This window comes from Hemiscyllium ocellatum, chromosome 35 (assembly GCF_020745735.1).
Source record: "Hemiscyllium ocellatum isolate sHemOce1 chromosome 35, sHemOce1.pat.X.cur, whole genome shotgun sequence".
NCBI classification, from domain to species: Eukaryota; Metazoa; Chordata; class Chondrichthyes; order Orectolobiformes; family Hemiscylliidae; genus Hemiscyllium; species Hemiscyllium ocellatum.
In genome coordinates, this window is record NC_083435.1 from 1,084,110 (window position 1) to 1,108,614 (window position 24,505).

The following is a 24,505-nucleotide window of genomic DNA, read 5'->3' on the forward strand; positions in this document are numbered from 1 at the left end:
AGGGCTCGAGTAGTAGACCCATCTGGTGCTGTGTTATTTGCAATAAAGGTACAACAGCTCCCTCCGAACATTACACACACTCCCCCTTTTTCTGCTAGGATCATATCTAGGGCCATTCTATTCTCCCAGGCCATTCTGCTGGTTGCATCAGGTTGTTTAGCTATACCTTTAATTGTGTCACTAGTGTAATTGATGAACCTTTGCTGATTATAGAAAATATTGTTTATCCAATCCACATTTTAGTTGACTGCTACCCACCAGAAGAGGGCTGATTCAAAGCCTGCCGTGATCTGGTTACAAGCCTTGGACTCATTGGGTACCCCCCTTGGGACTCCTATTGAGTCTAGATATACCTGATTATCAAACAAAGTACCCAGTAGTGATCTCTTACTTTGTCCCCCTTCCTTTACTATCTCTTTCTTTCCAAATGCCAGGGTGAACAGAATTGCCAATTGTACAATTGCACACATGCCCCTCCAATCTGGAGGTCGGCTGGGTCTCAATATTTTCCCTCCGCAGTACCACCACAGATTCACTTGGGGGAATCCTTAATGCTGAGTAGTTCCCTCTCTTTTCCGTCACGTACTCAGTCTCGGTACATGATTTCAGCTCCCCCAAATATCTGGACTGATCTGTTCCTCGCCTGTTTACACACGATGTGTGATTTCCGACCATGGCAGAAAACATGGGGGGCATCTTTAAGCCTTCCTTCTTTAAAGGAGGGAACTTTAATAGAAGGGGCATACAATCTTTATTACTCCGTGCAGTCTCATCCTGATACAGGGCTATCATGCATGTCATGCCCCTCCTGTTTCGCTTCCACCCAAGCGGAAAGGGGACTAGACAAGACCTTCTGGACAAGAGCTTCAGCGAGGTTATTACACCAATTATGCGAGAAGAGAGCAGAAGAGAGCAGACGATGAGGAAGGCAGAGAGGAGATAGCTGCAAGAGACCCCGGGAGAAGTACCTGTCAGGAACAAGTTGAAGCTTTTGGAAACAGTAGAGACTGATGACACTGCCAGTTCGCAAGGCGGCCAGGTCTGTCAATCAAAAGTTGGCGCAGAGGCAGAGCGGAAGAGTCGGACATCGCACAGAGCCGTGGTAATAGGGGTCTCCATCGTGAGAGGAACTGATCGGGGTTTTTGTGGCAGCAGACGGGTTTTAAGGATGGTGTGTTGCCTTCCTGGCGCCAGGGTAAAAGACATCGCGGACAGAGTGCAGGAAATCCTCAAGGACGAGGGTGAAGAGCCAGAGGTGGTGGTACATGTCGGCACAAATGATGTCGGGAAGAAGAGGAGGAACACACTACAGCGGGACTTCGGAGAACTAGGAAGAAGGCTGAAAAGCAGGACGTCCAAGGTGGTTATCTCCGGTTTGCTTCCAGTTCCTCAGGCTGGTGAGGCCAGAAACAGGGAGATAATGGATTTGAACATGTGGTTGGGGAACTGGTGCAGGAAGCAAGGATTTAAGTTCTTGGATCACTGGTATATTTTATGGTAAGCATAAATTCTACAAGAGAGACGGTTTGCACCTTAATAGGTTAGGGACCAGCATTCTGAAAGGCAGGTTTTCGACTGCAACACCGCTACATTTAAACTAAATAGCGGGGGGAGGGGACAAACTGGATGTTTAAAAAAGAAATTGAAGGGAAAGTTAGAACAAGAGAAGTCAAGAAAGACAACTGTATCAGTGAGGCAGAAAACTCGGAAAGGGATCATGCTGTAAGGTTGAGTGAAATAGGGGTTGACGGGAAGGGTGAGAGCAGTAACAAATTAAAAATACTATATATGAATGCACGAAGCATGAGACATGTGTGGGCAGCACGGTGGCACAGTGGTTAGCACTGTTGCCTCACAGCGCCAGAGACATGGGTTCAATTCCCGCCTCAGGCGACTGACTGTGTGGAGTTTGCACATTCTCCCTGTGTATGCGTGGGTTTTCTCCGGTTTCCTCCCACAGTCCAAAAATATGCAGGTTAGGTGAATTGGTCACGCTAAATTGCCCATAGTGTTAGGTGCAGGGGTACATGTAGGGGTCTGGGTGGGTGCGCTTCGGCGGGTCGGTGTGGACTTGTTGGGCTGAAGGGCCTGTTTCCACACTGTAAGTAATCTAATCTAAAAAAGATGGATGAGCTTGAGGCTCTTTTGAAAATTGGCAGATATGATATTGTGGGCATAGCTGAGACGTGGCTTCAAGTGGCCAGGGCCTGGGAAATGAATATTCAAGGCTACATGTGCTATCGTAAGGACAGACTGACGGGCAGAGAGGGTGGGGTGGCCTTGTTGGTAAGGGAGGATATTCAGTCCCTTGAGTGGGGGGACCTAGAGTCAGAGGATGTAGAGTCAGTGTGGATAGAGCTGAGAAATACTAAGGATAAAAAGACCCTCTTGGGAGTCATCTTCAGGCCCCCAAACAGTAGTCTGGATGTCGGGTGTAAGATGAATCAGGAGCTGAAATTGGCCTGTCACAAAGATGTTACTACAGTTGGTGTTATGGGGGATTTTAACATGCAGGTAGACTGGGAGAATCAGGATGGTATTGGACCTCAAGAAAGAGACTTTGTGGAGTGCCTCAGAGATGGATTCTTAGAACAGCTGGTGCTGGAGCCGACCAGAGAGAAGCAATTCTGGATCTGGTATTGTGTAATGAACCAGAATTGGTCAGGGACCTCGAAGTGAAGGAGCCATTGGGAAGTAGTGACCATAATACATTAAGCTTCAATCTGCAATTTGAGAGGGAGAGGGTATGTCGGAAGTGACAGTACTTCTGTTGAATAAAGGGAACTATGGAGTTATGAGGGAGGAGCTGGCCAAAGTTCAATGGTGCAATACCTTAGCAGGGATGACAGTGGAGGAATAATGGTGAAACTTGCAGGATCAGTTCATTCCTAAAAGGAAGAAAGATCCCAGTAGGAGGCATGGGCGGCCGTGGCTGACGAGGGAAGTTAAGAAACATATAAAGTTAAAAGAGAAAAAGTATAACATCGCAAAGATAAGTGGGAAAACTGAGGACTGGGAAGCTTTTAAAGAGCAACAGAGGATTACTAAGAAGGAAATACGCAAAGGAAAAATGAGGTATGAAGGTTATCTGGCCAATAATATAAAGGAGGATAGTAAAAGCTTTTTTAATTATGTGCAAGGCAAAAAAATGGTTAGGACTAAAATTGGGCCCTTGAAGACAGAAACAGGGGAATATTACAGGGAACAAAGAAATGGCAGAAAAATTAAATGGTTACTTCAGATCTGTGTTCACTGGGGAAGAATCTCCCTGAGGTAACAGTGAAGGACCTGAACTTAAGGGAATCTATATTTGCCAGGATTTGGTGTTGGAGAGACTGTTAGGTCTGAAGGTTGATAAGTCTCCAGGGCCTGATGGTCTACATCCCAGGGTACTGAAGGAGGTGGCTCGGGAAATCGTGAATGCGTTGGTGATTATTTTCCAGAGTTCGATAGATTCGGGGTCAGTTCCTGAGGATTGGAGGGTGGCTAATGTTATACCACTTTTTAAGAAAGGTGGGAGAGAGAAAGCAGAAATTCTAGACCAGTTAGTCTGACCTTAGTGGTGGGAAAGATGCTGGAGCCTATTATAAAGGATGAAATTACGGCACATCTGGATAGTAGTAACAGGATAGGATGGAGTCAGCATGGACTTATGAAAGGGAAATCATGCTTGACTAATCTTCTTGAATTTTTTGAGGATGTAACTCTGAAGATGGATGAGGGAGATCCAGTAGATGTAGTGTACCTGGACTTTCAGAAAGCTTTTGATAAAGTCCCACATAGGAGGTTAGTGAGTAAACTTAGGGCGCATGGTATTGGGGGCAAAGCACTAGATTGGATTGAAAATTGGTTGGCTGATAGGAAACAAAGGGTAGTGATAAACGGCTCCATTTTGGAATGGCAGGCAGTGACCAGTGGGGTACCGCAGGGATCCGTGCTGGGACCGCAGCTTTTTACAATATATGTTAATGATATAGAAGATGGTATCAGCAATAACATTAGCAAATTTGCTGATGATACAAAGCTGGGTGGCAGGGTGAAATGTGATGAGGATGTTAGGAGATTACAGGGTGACCTGGACAAGTTAGGTGAGTGGTCAGATGCATGGCAGATGCAGTTTAATGTGGATAAATGTATGGTTATCCACGTTGGTGGCAAGAACAGGAAGGCAGATTACTCCCTCAATGGAATCAATTTAGGTAAAGGGGCAGTACAGAGAGATCTGGGTGTTCTTGTACACCAGTCAATGAAGGCAAGCATGCAGGTACAGCAGGTAGTGAAGAAGGCTAATAGCATGCTTGCCTTGAATTGAATATAGAAGCAAAGAGGTGCTTATGCAGCTGTACAGGGCCCTGGTGAGACCACACCTGGAGTACTGTGAGCAGATCTGGTCTCCAAATTTGTGGAAAGACATTCTGGCTATTGAGGGAGTGCAGCGTAGGTTCACAAGGTCAATTCCTGGAATGGAGGGATTACCTTACACTGAAAGACTGTAGCGATTGGGCTTGTATACCTTTGAGTTTAGAAGACTGAGAGGGGATCTGATTGAGACATATAAGATAATGAAAGGATTGGACACTCTGGCAGCAGGAAACATGTTTCCGCTGATGGGTGAGTGCCGAAGCAGAGGACACAGTTTAAAAATTCGGGGTAGACCATTTAGGACAGAGATGAGGAGAAACTTCTTCACCCAGAGAGTGGTGGCTGTGTGGAATGCTCTGCCCCAGAGGGCAGTGGAGACCCAGACTCTGGATTTATTTAAGAAAGAGTTGGATAGAGCTCTCAAAGATAGTGGAATCTAGGGTTATGGAGATAAGGCAGGAAGAGGATACTAATTAGGAATGATCAGCCATGATCATATTGAATGGCGGTGCAGGCTCGAAGGGCTGAATGGCCTACTCCTGCACCTATTGTCTATTGTCTATTGAGTAGTTGGGCCATTGGTCTCCCAGAGACACATGCATAACAATTGATTTTATTCAAACTTTTCACAGTGTACTTGACCCATTCAACCCAGGCATTTGTATCCCCATATCCTGTTTCTACTTCAATGGTCTGCTTTAAGTCCTTTACCTCTACAATTTTTATCACCTTAGGGTCAGAGTAAGGGACTCTACAATTCCTTTCTCCTACTCGGGTTCTGTCTTTCACCTGTATTTAAAACAACATCCCAGGAAATTCTTCCTGCCTGCTTACATCTCTATCCCAAATATTTGGTCTAACTGGACCTGATAGGTTTCTCCCCCTAAAACTGCTTCATACCATGAGGTTTTCTTTATTGTTAAATATATTGGGTTACACTTTTTATCGGGACAGCCAAGAGCTGGCCAGAAAGGGCCTTGGTGTACTGTAACGAGTGGATTAATCAAGAGATCACCTCTGAGGTGTTCCTGCCTCCGCCATTCTTTATCCCAAAGATATCCCTTACACTTCTCTCTCCGGGACACTTTCATCCCGTTAGTTTTATCCCATGACTCCCCTTTTGGGGGCTTTTTCATAGAACCTAAGACGTATTTCTGAGTTTCTGTATTTGCCTTTGATCTCTTACATCTTCACAATCCACCAGGCTGTAGGTATCTGTATCTATGACTTGTGGATTTGTACTTTGTGGAACCGTTGTCACTAAGTAAGATGACCATACCGTGGCGTAACAGAATCCTAAGACTAGAAAAGCTAATATAGTGCACCTAAACATTCTTCCCATTCTGCAGTGGTATTGAAGCGCTGAGAGACTTAGCATACAATACTATAAAAACTATCCTACGCTCGCACTGCTACTGTATAATTAGTTATTTAAAGTCTTTTCAACTTTTTAAGTGGCTCTTTAGTCGATTCTGTTGTCCAGACTTCTGTCTCAACTGGAGATTCCACTGGCCCTTTGATCCGAGTGTAGTGACTCCAGTCTTTCTCTGCTGTTCTTATCGCTGTTTCAGTGGTGAGGAGTGCTTGGTACGGCCCCTCCCAGTCTGGATGCAATTTGGTCTCAGTCCATGATTTGACTAGGACCCAATTCCCTGGATGAATCAGATGACGGTGAATTCAAGGGGTGAACTCTGTGCCAATAAACCCTGTTTCCTGAGGATGGGTAAAGCGGAGGACAAGTCCAGTATACATTTCTTTCAGAACAAATCTTTAGTCTCCAGGGTTGGCAGTTCTCCTTTCGTGGAGAAAGTGAGGTCTGCAGATGCTGGAGATCAGAGCTGAAAATGTGTTGCTGGAAAAGCGCAGCAGGTCAGGCAGCATCCAAGGAACAGGAGAATCGACGTTTTGGGCATAAGCCCTTCTCCAGGAATGAGGAAAGTGTGTCCAGCAGGCTAAGATAAAAGGTAGGGAGGAGGGACTTGGGGGAGGGGCGATGGAGATGCGATAGGTGGAAGGAGGTCAAGGTGAGAGTGATAGGCCGGAGTGGGGGTGGGGCAGAGAGGTCAGGAAGAAGATTGCAGGTTAGGAAGATGGTGCTGAGTTCGAGGGATTCGACTGAGACAAGGTGGGGGGAGGGGAAATGAGGAAACTGGTGAAATCTGAGTTCATCCCTTGTGGTTGGAGGGTTCCCAGGCGGAAGATGAGGTGCTCTTCCTCCAACCGTCGTGTTGTTATGGTCTGGCGGTGGAGGAGTCCAAGGACCTGCATGTCCTTGGTGGAATGGGAGGGGGAGTTGAAGTGTTGAGCCATGGGGTGGTTGGGTTGGTTGGTCCGGGTGTCCCGGAGGTGTTCTCTGAAACGTTCCGCAAGTAGGCGGCCTGTCACCCCAATATAGAGGAGGCCACATCGGGTGCAGCGGATGCAATAGATGATGTGTGTGGAGGTGCAGGTGAATTTGTGGCGGATATGGAAGGATCCCTTGGGGCCTTGGAGAGAAGTAAGGGGGGGAGGTGTGGGCACAAGTTTTGCATTTCCTGCGGTTTCATGGGAAGGTGCCGGGAGTGGAGGTTGGGTTGGTGGGGGGTGTGGACCTGACGAGGGAGTCACGGAGGGAGTGGTCTTTTCGGAACGCTGATAGGGGAGGGGAGGGAAATATATCCCTGGTGGTGGGATCCGTTTGGAGGTGGCGGAAATGACAGCGGATGATACACTGTATACGGAGGTTGGTGGGGTGGTAGGTGAGAACCAGTGGGGTTCTGTCCTGGTGGCAGTTGGAGGGGCGGGGCTCAAGCGCGGAGGAGCGGGAAGTGGAGGAGATGTGGTGGAGGGCATCGCCGATCACGTCTGGGGGGAATCTGTGGTCCTTGAAGAAGGAGGCCATCTGGGTTGTATGGTATTGGAACTGGTCCTCCTGGGAGCAGATGCGGCAGAGATGAAGGAATTGGGAATATGGGATGGCGTTTTTACAGGGGGTAGGGTGGGAGGAGGTGTCCGTTCCCAGATAGGACAGGCCAAACAATATCTCATAAGGGAACAGCCCTATATCTTTCCTTGGGGCCGTTCGTACTCGCAAAAGGGCTATAGGTAAACACTTAGTCCAAGGGAGTCTGGTTTCTACTACCAATTTAGATAACTGCTTCTTGACTGTCTGGTTCATTCCCTCAACCTTTCCTGATGAGGGTGGGTGCCAAGGTGGAGTGGAACTTCCAGGAGATACCCAACCCTTCATTACTCCCTGAAGTACCCTGGAAGTAAAATGAGTTCCCTGATCCGAGTCTATGCATTCCACTATCCCGTATCTGGGGATTATGTGTTCGAGTATTATCTTGGACACCCCACTTGCGGTGGCAGTGGCTAAAGGGTACGCCTCCACCCATCCAGATAGGTGATCAATCATTACCAGTATATACCTCAGTCTTCCCACTTGGGGTAATTCGGTATAATCCACCTGAATGCTCTGAAATGGTCTTAGTCCAGGTTCTCTCCCTCCTGGGACTTGTTTCCTTAACAACTTCTTGTTTTTTTTACATGTTATGCATCCCTCACATGCATTGGATAGACATATGGAGGACAGTGGACTAGTGTAGGTGGGTGGGCTTGGATCAGCGCAACATCGAGGGCCGAAGGGCCTGTACTGCGCTGTATTGTTCTATGTTCTATCTGTTTGGCTATCGTATATGTCCCTTTGCATCCATATTTCCTTAAGACTAAATCACGCATTGCTTGCACTCCTTTATGACTCCCCTGATGTAGGACAGCCATAATCTCTCGCATCATCATTTTATTCAACATTTCCCTCCCATCGGGTAACATCCAGCTCCCATCCGCTGTCTTTGCAGCTCCTAAGTCTTTTAGTTCCTTTTCCTTCTTTGCAGTAAACAACGGGGTACCCTGAAGATCTGGAATTGCAGGTATTAGGGAGTATATCACTGCTCCCTGTGGATTCAGGGCTGCTTCTTTAGCTACCTCATCGGCCAGTTTATTTCCCCTTACTTCCGGTTCATTCCCCTTCTGATGTCCGTTTATATGAACTACCGCTATTTCCCTCAGGAGTAACAGAGATTCCAGTACTTGTTTTATCAATTCCTCATGTGCTATGCCTTTCCCTCTGCTATTTAGCAGTCCTCTTTCTTGCCAAATCTTTCCGAAGGTAAGTACCACTCCAAACACATATTTGGAGTCTGTATATACTGTTCCTTCTTTGTTTTCTAAGGTTCTGGGAGCTCTTTCTAGGGCATAGAGTTCACAAGTTTGGGCTGACCAGCCGTTAGGCAGTCTTTCAGCCTCAATAACGCTTCCCTCTACTCCGTCTCCTACAGCATATCCATTGTGCCTTTTTACCACAAGCACCCCGGAGGACTCGTCGATAAACAACCGAGCTCCCACATGCAACGTTATATCCCTTAAGTCCACCCGCACTTTAGTCTGATATTCAATAATATCAAGGCAGTTGTGTTCTGGATTGTCAATGGCCACCCCCTCTCCCTGCCACAGAAATGCAGCTGGATTCAAGCAACTGTCTGTGACTAACATAAGGTCATTCTGCTCTATTAAGATTGTCTCATATTTCAAGATCCTAGAGTCTGTGAGCCATCGTCCTGCTTTCTGATTTAGGATGGTCCGTACCTGGTGTGGGGTGCTGACTATTAAGGCCCCCCCAGAAGTAAGTTTCCGACTCTCCTCTACCAGGAAGGCTGTTGCTGCCACTGCCTGCACACACTCTGGCCAGTAATGTAGCTTTCCATTCTTTAATTAACAATGAATCAATGCAGTCATGTTTTAAATTAACCATGAATCAATATCACTGAGAATGTGTGAAGGAATCCTGCCAATTAATATTGATTCAGGCTGGCACAATCGATTTATTATAAATATTAATTATTAATTATATATGTTATATAATTCAGGGTGGAAACGCAACTTGTGACTAAAACATTTTAAAAACTGTAATTACGCAGTTCTGTTTGTTTACCAGTCACGTGTGACATCTCATCCTGTTTCTGTAGTTGTTTTGCTCGAGCACATTCATTTTTAAGAGTCACAACAGATTCCATAGCACCATTTGCAGATAATTCAATCCCCAATTTGGTGGCAGTATCTTGTCATGAGTGCAAAACTGATTCTTCGTGCCTCTCATCACAAAACTGTCACCATAATGCAATTAACTCTTTTGTTCCCGCTGCCTTGGGCTTAAAATATAAAGATGACCTTACTGCCCCCGTATCGACTAGGAAAACTACGTCCTCTTTTTAAGGTCCCACCTTTAAATTTATCAAGCGTTCCTGGCGGGTGTCCGGGGGCAGGAACCCCTGACACCCCTATTCTTTATCAAGGTTCATAAACAATACTGCCTTTGCTTCCTTTTTCAGATCTGGTCACTCTCTCTTAAAGTGACCTGTCTTTCCACAGTAATAACATCCCGCCTGTGGGGATTTCCACTTTGATGCTTGTTCCTGTCTACCAGACCCCTTAACATCTCCTCCCTGATCCTTTCTCCTCTCTTTATTTTCAACATGCTGCTTGCCACCATTCCGGTTTCATTATCCTTTTAGTTTTGTCCTTTTCTTTATTACCTCATCAACCATGGCTATCATTATTTATGCCTTTTGTTTCTGCTTTTCATGTTACATTGTCAGATCAATTGCTGAGCTGATTTAACCATGGCCATTCTTCATTATCCAATGTTTTGTTCAGACCTTGATTTTTTTAAAAGAAATATTGCAATATTTCTTGCTCCCTGTAACTTCACCCTGTAACTTCACCCTGTAACTTCAAATACCAGGAGCTTCTTGCTCCCTGTAATCTCAAATACAATTTATCAATTTAAACTTGTCTAACTTTAAAGCCTGTTTCTAACCATACATTTTGGAACCTTACTTGTAAATATATATTTATAATATTATAAATTCATTTATTTAGTATTTAATATTTAAAATCTAAAATGCATACAGTTCCCAACTTTGAAATCTACTATAATTACCCAGTTTTAGTTCCTTGATTTAAATCCAAAATTAGTTTTCTTAAGTAGCCCTGCCCAGTCATTGCTCAATTACAATGCTATAGGTCATGAAAAAACTGGAGCTGCCTTAAAAGGATTTGTCTATTCAAGTTAAAAATAACTCCAACGCATGAATAATGGCCGAATCCAAGGTCACAGAAATTAACGATAGGATTTGCCTCCCTGGAACCAGGGTTAAAGATGTCTCTGAGCAGGCACAGGGTGGCACAGTGGCTCAGTGGTTAGTTCTGCTGCCTCACAGCAGCAGGGTCCCAGGTTTGATTCCTGCCTCGGGTGACTGTCTGTGTGGAGTTTTCACATTCTCCCCACGTCTGTGTGGGTTTCCTCCCACAGTCTAAAGATGTGCAGGTCAGGTGAATTGGCCATTCTAAAATTGCATTATTCAGAAAAAAATGGGTCTGGGTGGGTTACTCTTCGGAGGGTCGGTGTGGACTGGTTGGGCTGAAGGGCCTGTTTCCACACTGTAGGGAATCTAATCTAATGTTGAACTGAAACTTCAACTGTCCTCCATAAATCACTTTTATGTAAGGATAAAAGAGATTGGTTAGAAACTGATAACAAGGCAGCTATGACCTGTAAAAAGAATAGGAGTTAATATTTTATTTCATAATCACTGTAAAATCCTTAACCTTAAAAGAAATCATGTTCAATTTCCATAATAAAAATCAGATTCAAAACTGTCCCAGATCTCAAACTCCCGGGAACAAAGCACAAACATTCAATCACCAACAAACAAATGTGCATTCAAACCGAATCACAAAATGTCAAAGTTTCTATGAGCTGTACAGCTCTTTCCTCTCTCTCTCTCACACACGCACACACCGTATCTCACAGACGCTTTCTGAGCTTCTCGCAACAACAACTCTCGAGGCTTTTCGCTCCACCACTCTATCTTTTGAATCTTTTTCTGGATGTCTGGCCATGATTTAGTTACGAAGTGTACCCTCAGTAGCTACTTGTCCTTCCGACACGAAGCATAATCTGATTCCTCCTGAATGTAAGGCTGTTTTTCTTTGACATATAAACTCAAATATTTACAAACACAGTCTTCTTCTGACCCGTACTTTGGCCAGAAGACAGTGGGACGAAGAATGGATTCCTTAGTCCATAAAAAGCAACAATATTTAATCATCTTTTTCCTTTTTTTTGCCTTGTAATCATCTTTTTCCTATCTTTTCCCCTCTATCTTTTTCCTATTCCACAACATCCTGCCCAGCGGACTTTGTGGAGGTATGTTGTCAGGGACCCCACCTCCATTTGCATTTACTTTTTCCCCGGAGGTGTTTTCCTTTCCCTCAGCACAGCCCATATTGAGTTCCTTCGTTAGTCCCTTATTAACTACTAGAACTCAATTCCAGCCACCAAGGCAGTACTTAAAAGTCAATTTCCTACCTTAGTCTGTGCACAGAGTTGCTTGGCTCCCTGTGCCTACTTACAGCCTTTCACCTGATTCAGATGGACTCTCATTGGATCTTGATCAGTCAACCAGAAGGGGAACCCACCGCCGAGGAACATGGGACTAATCTAAAAGGAATGGGACGCATCTTCCCAGCTGTCGACAGTGCCTACCCTGCTGGTGATGATGGACACCCCGGACGAGCACCCAAATTGCGAGAAACAGAGCTCACAATGTAATAAATTTCAGTCCAAGTCAAATTCTGAAGCAGCGAATTTAATTGAAACATTCTTGCATGAAGGGCTGACTAGCAAGTAGCCACACTGATCCAGAAATTACTCCACAATTTATACAGTTTAATTCTCGGTACTTCCCCGTTTACCTCATTGGCCTTCAAACCTATCAATATTCCTTATTCTGTTCTGCCCCTGCCCAGCTGTGCTCTGCCCTTGTTTACTTCTCCCCCTACTCCAAGCCGGGCAACCCTCACCCCTATCCCTTATTTGTAAGTGACTTGGCTCGATTCAGTGCTGACATGACGGAAATGCGCTGAGCTTGACGTATCTTGATGTTCTTTTCACCTTATCTGTCTGTCTGTAACATCTTCCATTGTTTGCAGGCACAGTTCATTCCTGTATGCACATTTTAGCTAATGAAAAGTAACTATGTTTTTCTTCCACACAGTTTTCATTCCTGTGTTAGTTTTTATTTTTGCCTTACATAAGCAATCATTAATTCAGCTTTTGGCTGATACTGGTGTTAATAAGCAATTATTAATTTGGCTGAAACAATAATATACTGATGTTAATAAACAATTATGGTTGCAGAAGTAACACTGCTTTACTATATCCCACAGTTACTTTTCGAAGAAGCTCAACATCCATCAGAGGGAATACTCCACAATCGAAAAATAACTATTGATTCTGGTACTGGCCTTACAACATTTTAATGTGTCTGTCACGAACAATGTGTCAGAGACAGTTGTGTACACAGATCACAATCTGCTTACATCCTTAGAATGCTTTAAAGACTGTTCATTGGAGTCTAATGTTACAGACTTTTAATTTTAAAATCGTACTTGTCATAAGAATGTAATTGCAGATGCTGATAAAGTTTAAGTGAGATTTGTATTTATATGGGAAGAAGTTAAGGTGAACTTGGATTAAAGTTATCAGTATATTATGGTAATGTGTTTAAAGAATAGAAAAAAAATGAAGCCAACTTTTCATTATGATGGTTCATTCTTTCTTAAGGGGTGAGGTGTTATGAAGGTGTGGGTGTACTGTAGCTTTAAGAGAGTAAATCTACAGAGGAAGATAAAATGAGAAGATTCAACTACTGGCTAGTTTTGAAATTTGAATTTTTCAGTAAATCTTAATTGGGGGTTTTATTGGGCTGATGGTATAGAAAGGAAAGTAAAAAATAGGTTAGAGGAAGGAGTTGTAAATAGTTGTTAGTTAATTATTCTCTGTTACATTTTAAGAAATAAATTTATTATTTTTACTTTAAATAGTTCTTGACTTCTCGCATTTTCACAGATTACTGCATGGGATACATCCTTTCTGGTTATAAATTAAGCAGGAGAGTTTACCCCTGTCGTAACACATACATCATTGGTATCAATATGGATCATAACTTCTGACTGCTCACCATCGCCTTTCAGAATATAGGATTAGATTAGATTAGATTACTTACAGCGTGGAAACAGGCCCTTCCGCCCAATAAGTCCACACCGACCCTCCAAAGAGCAACCCACCCAGACCCATTACCCTACATTTACCACTTCACCTAACACTACTATGCACAACATTCTGTGCCTCATGGATGCTCTGTAGTGAGTCCATCCTCAACTCCAGCTGCTCCCATGTAGAAAATCAGGAGTTGCAGCTGAACAGATTTCCTGTATATGGAGTCCCATGGACAATGGAAGCATCCCTGATTTCCCACATATTGCAGTAGGAGCATTTCAAAGCACTCTATTCTCCTGCCATTCTGAACTTTATCAACTAAATCAACTTTTAAGAGTCATACAATACGGAAGCAGGCCCTGGCCCTATTGTTCTCTTCTCCGCCATGGAAAATACCTTGGTTATGCACCATATCTGTGCACCTCATGATTTTATAAACTTCTACAAGGTCACCCCTCAGCCTTCTCCATTCCAGGGGTAAAATATCCCAGTCTATCCAGCCTCTCCTTATAAATCAAACCTCCTAGTCTCCAAAACATCTTTATAAATCTTTTTGGCATTCTTTCCAATTTGTTCTATATCCTTCCTTCAGTACTGGAATTGAATTGGAATTGTACTGGAATTGTACAAAGTACTCCAAATGTTGCTTTACCAGACAACAATCCAGAAAATGACTGATAACCTTATCCATGAATCAGGAGGAGAAAGTGAGGAACTGCAGATTCTGGAGATTAGAGTCGAGTATAGTGCTGGAAAAGCAGCTGGTCAGGCAGATTCTGAGGAGCAGAAGAATTGATGTTTTGGGCATAAGCCGTCCATCAAAGGGCTTCTTCCAAAGGATCCTTCCACATCCGATAGAAATTTACCTGTACCTCCACCAATGTCATCTACTGTATCCATTGCACCTGATGTGGTCTCCTCTACATTGGGGGGACAGGGCACCAGCTTATGGCTCATTTCAGAGAACATCTCTGGGACATCTGCACCAATCAACCCCACCGCCTCGTGGCTGAATACTTCAACTCCCCCTCCCACTCCACCAAAAACATGCAAGTCCTGGGCCTCCTCCATTACCAAACTATTACCACCTGACGCCTGGAGGAAGAATGCCTCATATTCCACCTTGGGACCCTGCAACACATGGGATCAATGTGGATTTCACCAGTTTCCTCATTTTCCTTCCCCCCAACATCATACCAGTCCCAAGCCTCCAATTGGGCACAGCCCTCTTGACCTGTCCATTGTGTTTCCCAGCGCTCTGTTCCACCCTCCTCTCTGATGTATCACCTTCTTCCACACCTTCATCTACCTATCGCATTCTCAGTTATCTCCCCCGCCGAACCCTGACATCTGTCCTCTTCCTATCACCCCTCAATTTAAAGCTATGTCACTCACACTAGCCATCACCATCTAAGGAAAAGGGCTCTCACTGTTCACCCTATCTAACCCTTTGATTTTCTTTGATGTCTCAATTAAGTCACCTCGCAACTTGCTCTCTAATGAAACAGCCTCTGAAACTCAATCCTTCTAACAATAAAAGCTAACATACTGTATGGCTTCTTAACAACTCTATCCACCTGGGTGGCAACTTTCAGGGACCTATGTACATGGACACTGAGATCTCTCTGCTCATCTACACTACCAAGAATCTTACCATTAGCCCAGTACTCTTTATTCCTGTTACCCCTTCCGAAGTGAATTACCTCACACCTTTCCACATTAAACTCCATTTGCCACCTCTCAGCCCAGCTCTGCAGCTTATCTATGTCCCTCTGTAACCTCAACATTCTCCAGCACAATCCATAGCTCTGCTACCTCAGTGGCATTCGCAAATTTACTAACCTAACCTTCTGTGCCCTCATCCAGGTCATTTATAAAAATGGAAAACAGCAGTGGACCCAAAACAGATCCTTGTGGTACACCAGTAGTAATGAACTCCAGGATGAACATTTCCCATCAACCACCACCCTCTGTTTTCTTTCAGCTAGCCAATTTCTGATCCAAACTGCTAAATCATCCTCAATCCCATTTTGTACAATAGCCTACCATGGGGAACCTTATCAAATGCCTTACTGAAATCCATATATACCACATTAACCACTTTATCCTCATCCACCTATTTGGTCACCTTCCCAAAGAACTCAATAAGGTTTGTGAGGCACAACTTACCCTTCACAAAAATGTGTTGGCTGTCCCTAATCAACATATTCCTCTCTAGATGATTATAAATCTTATCTCTTATAACCTTTTCCAACACTTTACCCACAACCGAATTAAGGCTCACAGGTCTATAATTACCAGGATAGTCTCTACTCTCCTTCTTAAATAAGGGAACAACATTTGCTATCCTCCACTCCTCTGGCACTATTCCTGTAGACAATGATGACATAAAGATCAAAGCCATAGGCTCGGCAATCTCCTCCCTGGCTTCCCAGAGAATCTTAGGATAAATCCCATCCGGCCCAGGGGAATAAACTATTTTCACACTTTCCAGAAAGTGCTAACACGTCTTCCTTGTGAACCTCAGTCCTGTCTAGTCTAGTTGCCTGTATGTCAGTATTGTGCTTGATAACATTGTCTTTTTCCAGTGGGAATACTGACGAAAAATATTCATTTAGTGCTTCCCCTATCTCCTTAGACTCCATGCACAACTTCCCACTGCTATCCTTGATTGGCCCTCAACTTTTTCTGGTCATTCTTTTATTCCTGATATACCTATAGAAAGCTTTAGGGTTTTCCTTGAACCTATCTGCCAGTGACTTCTCATGTCCCCTCTTGGCTCTTCTTAGCTCTCTCTTTAGGTCTTTCCTGGCTAACCTGTAACCCTCAAGCACCTGAGCCTTCATGTCTCAACCTTACATCAGCCTTTTTCTTCCTTTTGACAAGAGATTAAACTTCTTTAATAAACCACGGGTCCCTTGCTCGACCACTTCCTCCCTGTCTGATAGGTACATACTTATCAAGGACATGCAGTAGATGTTAATTGAATAAGCTCCACATTTCAATTGAGCGCATCCCCTGCAGTTTCCCTCCCTATCCTATGCTTCCTAAATCTTGCCTAATTGCATCATAATTGCCTTTCTATCTCTTTCCATCGTTAAACTAAACAACTGAATTGTAGTCACTATCACCAAAGTGCTCACCTACCTCTAAATCTAACACTTGGCCAGGTTCCTTACCCAGTACCAAATCCAATGTGCCCTTGCCCCTTGGCTTGTCTACATACTGTGTCAGGAAACCATCCTGCACACATTGGACAAAAACTGACCCAAGGTACTCAAACTATAGCATTTCCAGTCAATATTTGCTCCAGCTCATAACAACTACCCTGTTACTCTCGCTCCTATCCAGAACTGTTTTTGCTATCCTTTCCTCTACATCTCTGGAACTACTTGGAGGCCTATAGAAAACTCCCAACAGGGTGACCTCTCCTTTCCTGTTTCTCACCTCAGACCATACTATCTCAGTATGACATAAAGAATCCTCAAACATCCTTTCTGACACCGTAATACTACCCTTGACTGACAATGCTACACCTCCCCCTCTTTTTCCATCTTCTCTGTTCTAATTGAGTCATCTAAATCCCAGAACCTGCAACAATCATTCCTGTCCCTGCTCTATCTTTGTCTCTGAAATGGCTGCAACATTGAAGTCCAAGGTACCAACCCATGCTGCAAGGTCATCCACCTTATTCTGGATGCTCATGGTGTTGAAATAGACACACTTCAAACCATTTTCCTGCTTGCCAATGAACTCTTGAAACCTTGAAACCTCATTTCTGACCTCACTCCTCTCAATCTCCTGGACACTGGAACTACAATTTAGGTTTCCATCCCACTGCTGAATTGGTTTAAACCCTTCCAAAGAACATTAGCAAATTCTCCAACCTTCCCCGCTGCCCCCCTCCCCCCCAAACAGGATATTGGTATCCCTCTGGTTCAGGTGGAGACCACCCTGTTTGTAGAGGTCCCTCCTGCCTCAGAATAAGCCCCAATTATCCAGGTGTCCGAAACCCTCACTCTTGCACCATCCCTGTAGCCATGTGTTCTCTCCCTATTCCTCTCCTTACTAGCACATGGGCAACAAATCAGAGATAACAACTCTGTTTGTTCAAGCACTAAACTTCCACCCTAGCTCCCTGAATTTCTGCCTTAAATCCCCATTCCTTTTCCTATCTATGTCGTTAGGGCCTATGTGCACCACGAATGGGGCCCAAAGGATCCTGAAAAAAAAATCGGTGACATCATGAACCCTGCCACCTGGGAGGCAACACACCAACTGTGAGTCTCTCTCAGATCTCTAGCAATAATACAACTATTAAGCGGGGGGGGGGGGCAACTCCCTTTTTCATTCCACGAACAACATGCAAGTCCTGGGTCTCTTCCACTGCCAAATCCTAACCACCGATCCCTGGAGGAAAAACACCTCATCATCTGCCCTGGGACTCTCCACCCACATGGTATCAACGTCAATTTTATCAGTTTCCTCATCTCCTCTTCCCCCACCTCATCCCAGATCCAACCCACCAACTCAGCAATGCCCTCTTGAACCGTCCTACCCTGTCCATCATCCTCCCATCCTAGCTGCTCCACCCTCCACTCCAGACTATCACCATCACCCCTCACCTTAATCTACCTATTGCCTTCTCAGCTATCTCCCCCCCCCAGCCCCCATCCCTATTTATCTCTCAGTTCCCATCCCTCACTCCCTAACCCCTATATTCCTGATGAAGGGCTTATGCCTGAAACACCAATTCTGCTCCTCAGATGTTGCCTGACCTGCTGTGCTTTTCCAGCACCAAATCTTTCAACTGTAATCTCCAACATCTGCAGTCCTCACTTTACCCTAGTCACTGATGTGTTCACTGTATGACATTCATGTGTTCACTGTCCAGTCTTACTGTGTTCACTGGATGTGAAATATCAGTCCATCCACTGACTTTTTCTTGAGACTGTGTTTGCAGGACACTTTAGACAACTATTTCTGCATATCTCTCTAACTGTCATGAGAAACACAGCAACATAAAACATAGGGGCAGGAGTAGGCCATTCGGCCCCTTGAGCCTGCTCCACCATTCAATATCAGCATAGCTGATAATCGAACTCAGTTCTCTAATCCCACCCTCCCAACACTATTCCTTGATCCCCTGAGTCATCAGAGCTATATCTATCTTCTTCTTGAAAAAAAAAATGGCTTGACCTCAACCATTTTCTATGTTAGTGAATTCCAAAGGCACACCACTGCGGATGAAGAAATTTCTCCACATCTCATTCCAAACTGTTTGCCCCTATCCTTAAACTATGATTCCTGGTTCTGGATTCCCCTCCCATCAAGCACATCCCTCCTGAATCTAACCTGTTTAATCCTGTTAGAATTTCATAGACCTCTGTGAGATTGTCCCTCATTCTTCTCATCTCCAATGAATACAGTCTTAACTGATACAATCTGACCTCAGTCTGTCTTGACATCCCAATGATCAACTTGGAAAAACTTCGCTGCACTCCTTGTACAGCTAGAACATCCTTCCTCAGATAAGGAGACCCAAACTGCACACAGTACTCCAGGTGTAGCCACTGCCCCCTTCCGCCCCCCCCCCCCCCCACTCAATGCCATGTACAGTTGCTGAAAGACAGCCTTGTCGCTGTACTCCAATCATCTCAGCTACGAAGGCAACTGTGCAGTTTACCTTCTTTCCTGCCTGCTGCATCTACGCTTACTTTCAGTGACTGGTGCACTGGGACACCCAGGTCTCATCGAACATTCCCTTTTCCAAATATTTCCATTAATAATCTACCTTCCTGTTTTTGTTCTCAAGATAACTTACATTTATCCACATTATACTGTATCTGCATTTTCCCATAAATTCAGCCTGTTCAAATCACATTGTGACATCTATGCACCCTCCTTACCCAGCTTTGTGTTATCTATTAGTGTTGAGACATTATATTTAGTTCTGTCATCTAAATCATTACCATATGTTATAAATAGCTGGGACCATTGTACCGACCCTTGATGTAAACCACTCGTCACTGTCTACTATCTTTGTTTGCTAACCAATTTTCTACCCTTCTCGGTGATAGTAAGGACTGCAGATGCTACAAGTTGTTGTGGTTCTGCTCGCCGAGCTGGAAGTTTTTGCTGCAAACGTTTCGTTCCCTGGCTAGGGAACATCATCAGTACTGTTGGAGCCTCGTGTGAAGCGCTGCTTTGATGTTTCTTCCGGTATTTATATTGGTTTGTACTTGCTGCTTCCGGGTGTCAGTTTCAGCTGCAGTGATTTGTGTGTGGGGTCCAGGTCGATGTGTCTGTTGATGGATGTTCTTGCCGTTTCCGGGTGTCAGTTTCAGCTGTAGTGGTTTGTATATGGTGTCCAGGTCAATGTGTCTGTTGATGGAGTTTGGGGATGAATGCCATGCTTCTAGGAATTCTCTGGCTGTTCTCTGTCTGGCTTGTCCTATGATAGTGGTGTTTTCCCAGTCAAATTCATGTTGCTGGTTGTCTGAGTGTATGGCTACTAGAGATAGCTGGTCGTGTCATTTTGTGGCTAGCTGATGTTCATGGATGCGGATTGTTAGCTGTCTTCCTGTTTGTCCTATATAGTGTTTTGTGCAGTCCTTGCATGGTATTTTGTAAACTACGTTAGTTTGGCTCATGCTGGGTATTGGGTCCTTTGTTCTAGTGAGTTGTTGTCTGAGCGTGGATGTTGGCTTGTGTGCTGTTATGAGTCCTAAGGGTCGCAGTATTCTGGCTGTCAGTTCTGAGACGCTCCTAACATATGGTAGAGTGGCTAGTCCTTTTGGTTGTGGCATGTCCTCGTTCCTCGGTCTATCTCGGGACATGCCACAACCAAAAGGACTAGCCACTCTACCATACGTCAGGAGCGTCTCAGAACTGACAGCCAGACTACTGCGACCCTTAGGACTCATAACAGCACACAAGCCAACATCCACGCTCAGACAACAACTCACTAGAACAAAGGACCCAATAGCCAGCATGAGCCAAACTAACGTAGTTTACAAAATACCATGCAAGGACTGCACAAAACACTATATAGGACAAACAGGAAGACAGCTAACAATCCGCATCCATGAACATCAGCTAGCCACAAAACGACACGACCAGCTATCTCTAGTAGCCATACACTCAGACAACCAGCAACATGAATTTGACTGGGAAAACACCACTATCATAGGACAAGCCAGACAGAGAACAGCCAGAGAATTCCTAGAAGCATGGCATTCATCCCCAAACTCCATCAACAGACACATTGACCTGGACACCATATACAAACTTGAGGCATGACTTAGGATGTGTGGATTGGAAAAACAGGCTTCAAGAGAAGAACACTAATGAGATGTGGGGAGTGTTCAAGGAGCAGCTACTGCGTGTCCTCGATAGGTATGTACCAGTCAGGCATGGTGTAAAGGGCCTTGTGAGGCAGCCGTGGTTTAGTAAGGAATTGGAGTCCCTTGTGAAAGGGAAGAAGGCGGCATATGTAAAGATGAGGCGTGAAGGTTCAGTAGGGGCGATTGAGAGTTATAAGGTAGCCAGGAAGGAGCTAAAGAGGGAGCTAAGAGAAGCGAGAAGGGGACATGAAAAGTCTTTAGCTGGTAGGATTAGGGAAAACCCAAAGGCTTTCTATAGGTATGTCAAGAATAAAAGGATGACTAGGGTAGGTATCGGTCCAGTCAAGGATAGTAGTGGGAAGTTGTGTGTGGAGGCGGAGGAGATTGGAGAGACATTAAATCAGTACTTTTCATCAGTATTCACTCAGGAACAGGACACTGTTGCTGATGTGAATATGGAATCACAAATAATTAGAATGGATGCCCTGGAAATATGCAGGGAAGAGGTTTTGGGAATATTGGGAAGGATGAATATAGATAAGTCTCCTGGGCCTGATGGCATTTACCCCAGGATCCTATGGGAAGCTAGGGAGGAGATAGCAGAGCCATTGGCCTGGATTTTTATGTCGTCGTTGTCAACGGGAATAGTACCAGAGGACTGGAGGATAGCGAATGTGGTCCCATTGTTCAAGAAAGGGAGTAGGGATAGCCCTAGTAACTATAGGCCAGTGAGTCTGACTTCAGTGGTGGGCAAAGTCTTAGAGAGAATGGTAAGGGATAAGATTTATGAACATCTGGGTAGGAATAACGTGATCAGGGATAGCCAGCATGGTTTTGTGAAGGGCAGGTCGTGCCTCACAAACCTTATTGAGTTCTTTGAGAAGGTGACCAAGGAAGTGGATGAGGGTAAAGCAGTAGATGTTGTGTATATGGATTTTAGTAAGGCGTTCGATAAGGTTCCCCATGGTAGGCTAATGCTAAAACTTCGGAGGTATGGCATTGAGGATACATTAGAGGTTTGGATTAGGAATTGGCTGGCTGGAAGGAGACAGAGGGTAGTAGTTGATGGATTATGTTCATCTTGGAGCGCAGTTACTAGCGGTGTACCACAAGGATCTGTTTTGGGACCATTGCTTTTTGTTATCTTTATAAATGATCTAGAGGAAGGACTTGAAAGCTGGGTAAGCAAGTTTGCGGATGACACAAAAGTCGGTGGAGTTGTGGATAGTGAGGAAGGAAGTGGTAGGTTACAGCGGGATATAGATAAGTTGCAGAGCTGGGCGGAAATGTGGCAAATGGAATTCAATGTAGCTAAGTGCGAAGTCGTTCACTTTGGTAGGAATAACAAGATGATGGATTACTGGGCTAATGGTAGGCTACTTGGTAGTGTGGATGAGCAGAGGGATCTTGGTGTCCATGTACACAGATCTCTGAAAGTTGCCACCCAGGTAAATAGTGCTGTGAGGAAGGCATATGGTGTACTGGGCTTTATTGGCAGAGGAATTGAGTTCCGGAGTCCTGAGGTCATGTTGCAGTTGTATAAGACTCTGGTGCGGCCTCATCTGGAGTATTGTGTGCAGTTTTGGTCGCCATACTATAGGAAGGATGTGGAAGCTTTAGAACGAGTGCAGAGGAGGTTTACCAGGATGTTGCCTGGAATGGTAGGAAAATCTTATGAGGAAAGGCTGAGGCACTTGGGGCTGTTCTCATTGGAGAAGAGAAGGTTTAGGGGAGATCTGATAGAAGTGTATAAGATGATTAGGGGTTTAGATAGGGTAGATACTAAGAACCTTTTACCGCTAATGGAGTCAGGTGTTACTAGGGGACATAGCTTTAAATTAAGGGGTGGTAGGTATAGGACAGATGTTAGGGGTAGATTCTTCACACGGCGGGTTGTGAGTTCATGGAATGCCCTGCCCGTATCAGTGGTGAACTCTCCTTCTTTATGGTCATTTAAGCGGGCATTGGATAGGCATTTGGAAGTTATTGGGCTAGTATAGGTTAGGTAGGATTCGGTCGGCGCAACATCGAGGGCCGAAGGGCCTGTACTGCGCTGTATCCTTCTATGTTCTATGTTCTATGTTCTAAACCACTACAGCTGAAACTGACACCCGGAAACGGCAAGAACATCCATCAACAGACACACCGACCTGGACCCCACATACAAATCACTGCAGCTGAAACTGACACCCGGAAGCGGCAAGAACAAACCAATATAAATACCGGAAGAAACATCAAAGCAGCGCTTCACACGAGGCTCCAACAGCACTGATGATGTTCCCTAGCCAGGGAACGAAACGTTTGCAGCAAAAACTTCCAGCTCGGCGAGCAGAACCACAACAACGGACACCCGAGCTACAAATCTTTAATCAGATTTTAAATGCTACAAGTCAAAGTTAATAAAATGTGCAGTTGAAGCATCAAATCAGCAGGAAAGTTGATGTTTTGGGTCAGGACATCTACCCATCTCAATACATCACTCTTAATCCTTTGTGTTTGAATATTACACATTAATCCTTTCATTGGACTTTGGTCCAAATAAATCAGCTCCCCTGATCAAACCAGCCAGTTACATTCTCAAAGAATTCCAGTAGATTTGTCAGCATGATTTCTCTTTTGTAAACCCATTCTGACAGCATCTGTTTTGCCAATGTTTTCTAAATGTTCTGCTATAAAATCTTTGATAATGATCTCTAGCATCTTCTCAATTACTGAACTCTGACTTACTCATCTATAATTCATTGTCTTTATTTCTTTCTATCTCCCTTTTTAAATAGTGGGGTTACATTAAGCTTCCTCCAATCTGTAGGAATTGTTCCACAGTCTATGGAATCTTGGAAGATGACAACTAGGGCATCCACTACTTCTAGCCACCTCCCTAAGTAGATCCTCCCTAAGTAGATCCTCTCTGAGTAGATCCTCCCTGAGTAGATCCTCCCTAAGTAGATCCTCCCTAAGTAGATCCTCCCTAAGTACTCTGGGATGTAGATTACCAGGCTTTGGAGATTTATCAGTCTTTAATCTGATCAATTCCTCCCAATCATTGTTCTACAAATACAGAATTGTTTTAGTTCCTCCCTCTCATTAAATACTGTATTCTCTTTTATTTCTGGTCTGTTATTTGTGTTCTCCTTTGTGAAGATAGAAGTGAAATATGAATTTAATCCGTCAACTATTTTTTTGTAAATTTCCCTTTTTCTGATCTTAAGGGACCAGCATTAGTTTTCACCAATAATTTTCTCTTAACATAGCTACAGAAACATTTGCAGTTAGTTCTTATCATCCCCGCAAACTTACTCTCTGACTCTATTTTCCCTTTCTTAGAACATAGAACGATACAGCACAGAACAGGCCCTTCAGCCCTCGATGTTGCGCCAACCTGTGAACTAATCTAAGCCTGTCCATCATCACTATCCCATCATCATCCATGTGCTTATCCAAGGACTGAGTTAACTACATTGGCAGGCAGGGCATTCCAAGCCCTTAGCACTTTCTGAATAAAGAATCTGCCTTAAATCTATCACCCTTCAATCTGTAGCTATGCCCCCTCGCATCTCAGGAAAAAGACTTTCACTGTTTACCCTATCTAATCCTCTGATCATCTTGTATGTCTCTATCAAATCCCCTCTTAGCCTTGCTCTCCCCAAAGAGAACAGACCCAAGTCTCTCAGCCTTTCTTCAAAAGACCTTCCCT

At 44.4% G+C, this 24,505-nt stretch overlaps 1 long non-coding RNA gene across 1 annotated transcript in view; it reads right to left on the reverse strand.

Moving 5' to 3' along the window:
* Positions 1-11,940, reverse strand: part of LOC132832702 (uncharacterized) — a 211,185-nt gene extending 199,245 nt beyond the window's left edge. Inside the window, exon 1 of the long non-coding RNA XR_009646969.1 lies at positions 11,774-11,940. This is a non-coding gene — a long non-coding RNA (uncharacterized LOC132832702). The remainder of the gene's footprint in view (positions 1-11,773) is intronic.
* Positions 11,941-24,505: the final 12,565 nt, after the last annotated feature.